General features: G+C 42.4%; 1 pseudogene; it reads left to right on the plus strand.

The window, feature by feature from the left end:
• Window positions 1–1,742: 1,742 nt before the first annotated feature.
• Window positions 1,743–2,328, plus strand: part of LOC102759857 — a 5,273-nt pseudogene continuing 4,687 nt past the window's right edge.

Below are 2,328 nucleotides of genomic sequence, written 5' to 3' on the forward strand. Positions count from 1 at the left end.
GGAGGCGGTGGGTGGCGGTGGGAGATGGGAGGGAGCCGAGGTGGCAGAGGCAGGAGCAAAGCCCTATTCTTGCAGGAATCTTCCTGCAACAGGCCTCTAGTATATATATATAACTAAATTATAAAGTTTTCAGAAGAACCAGTAGGACAATACCTTTGAGAATTAGAAGTATTTCTTAAAGAAGACAAAAATTATGAACTCCAACAGAAACAACTGAAAAATTGGACTTCATCAAAATTTAAAACCTCTGTTCATCAGAGAAATTGTTAAGAAAAATCAAATGGCAAGCCACCAAGTGGAGAAAATATTCACAATACATATATCGGTCAAAAGACTTGTATCCAGAATATTTAAACAATCCAACAAAATAATAATAATATAAGCAACCCAATAAAAACTGGGTGTAATACTTTAACTTCACAAACACTTCATAAAAAGATACTTCCTATAAGATATTCCTTTGGCCAAAGAGTTCATGAAAAGTTGTTCAACATCACAGGGAAACTCAAATAAAGTTACAATGATATCTACTTCATGCTACTAGAACAGCTAAAATTAAAGTCAGTATTGAACGTAGGCAAGGAGATTGAATTATCATAACTCTCATGCATTGCTGATGGAAGTGTAAAAAGGGTATGATCATTTTGGAAGATGGTGATTTCTCAAAAAGCTAAACATACACATCCCTATGCCCCAAAGTTCTGCTTATAAGTATTAGGGTGAACTACCCCTACTCTCTCCTGCTTGGGCATGTAATATATATTGTTACAACCTTTTTCCCATAGCTCGGGGCAGATGGAGGTGCCTGATGGCGGCCCCTGTGGAAGCAAGATAAGATGAACTCCTCTTCGCCCGACTGACCTGTGCACTCTCCTCCCCTGACTCGCTTGAGTGACTCATGCCCTCCCCTCTCCTTGGCCTACTTGCATCCATATCCTGACCCTATATAAAAGAACTTAGCCATCCCCTTGGGCTGACACCCACACACTGGTATCACCCCAGGATGAGAAAAGGTAATAAAATTTCTTAAGCTCTCAAAATGTCTCTTGGCCTGGTTTCTTTCAGCGCGGACCCAACAATAAGCATTTACCCAATGAAATGAAAACATACATCCACAAAAAAGTCTTTCACAAGAATGTTCTGAGGAGTTTCATTCACAATAGCCCCAAACTGGAAACAACCCAAATGTCTAACAATTTACGAATGATAAACAATTGGTGGTTTATTTATACAATGGAATACTACTCAGCAATAAAAAGGAAAGAACTACTGACATGAAATAACATGAATGAAGCACAAAAACATTATGCTAGTGAAAGATGCTGGACACAAAAAGTATTTACTGTATGATCCCACTTATATGAAATTGTAGGACAGGTGAGCAGTTGTAGGGTTTATTTCTATGGAAAAACAAATAAGAACACTGATGGGCTGAGTCAGGAAGGGTAGACTGGGAAGGGCCATTTGGGAAATCCCTGGATTTGGAAATGGATACATGCATGTGACCCACAGTCCTATCAAGATCTTTCCATAGAGGTGTGGACTGTACACGTACATGCAGTTTTTAAAACGCATTGATCTGTGTGTTGCATCTTACATAAATTAGACCTCAAAAATTAAAAGGAAAAAAAAAAGCTGATAGGATGGAGAGGCATAATGGGAGGGAGGCTGTTACTGGGAGGAATAAGAGAGGCTCAGTCTTGGAAAGGGACCTAGTCTTGGAGTCCTGGGTGAGGCAGGAGATGAGCAAAAGGGGTGAGCAGATCCAAGCATCCAGCAAACCTCCCAAGACCCAGAACGTAAGGTTTAATAACGCTCATGTGATAAAGAAGTAAATAGTAGTTAAGTTTTAATCAAGGGATTTGTACTTTAACCAAAATGCCACTTAAGTTTTCTTTTTAAGACAAAAAATTCAGCAGATCCAGCAGTGAGCACATCTGTGCCACATCCAGCAGATGTATGAGCCAAAGAATAATAAAAACAGACTTGTCGTGAGCAGCCAGCGGGCAGTCCAAAGCAGGTGGGGTGTGGGTTCAGAAAAGGAGGAAGTCCAAGTGGGCTGCCCGCCAGCTCTAATGCTCCAGGCTGGTTTCACTCACGCAGTCAAATCCCATGAACCCCTCCTTCGTGCCCAGCCTTAAAGCCTGAGCCCCTTGCTGCAGAGGCCTCTGAACGCTTGTTTCCGGGCTCCTTTTCCACGGGCCTCCAGGCAGAAGGCGCAGAAGCAAAGGGGAAGGAAAGAGCACCCGCAACCTCCAAAGCCTCCATCAGAACTGCAAGTGCTGCCTCAGAGCATGCCCACATCTGGTTCTGGGCTGCCTCTCAGGC

The sequence above is a fragment of the Myotis davidii genome, unplaced genomic scaffold (genome assembly GCF_000327345.1).
Source record: "Myotis davidii unplaced genomic scaffold, ASM32734v1 scaffold815, whole genome shotgun sequence".
Lineage (NCBI taxonomy): Eukaryota > Metazoa > Chordata > Mammalia > Chiroptera > Vespertilionidae > Myotis > Myotis davidii.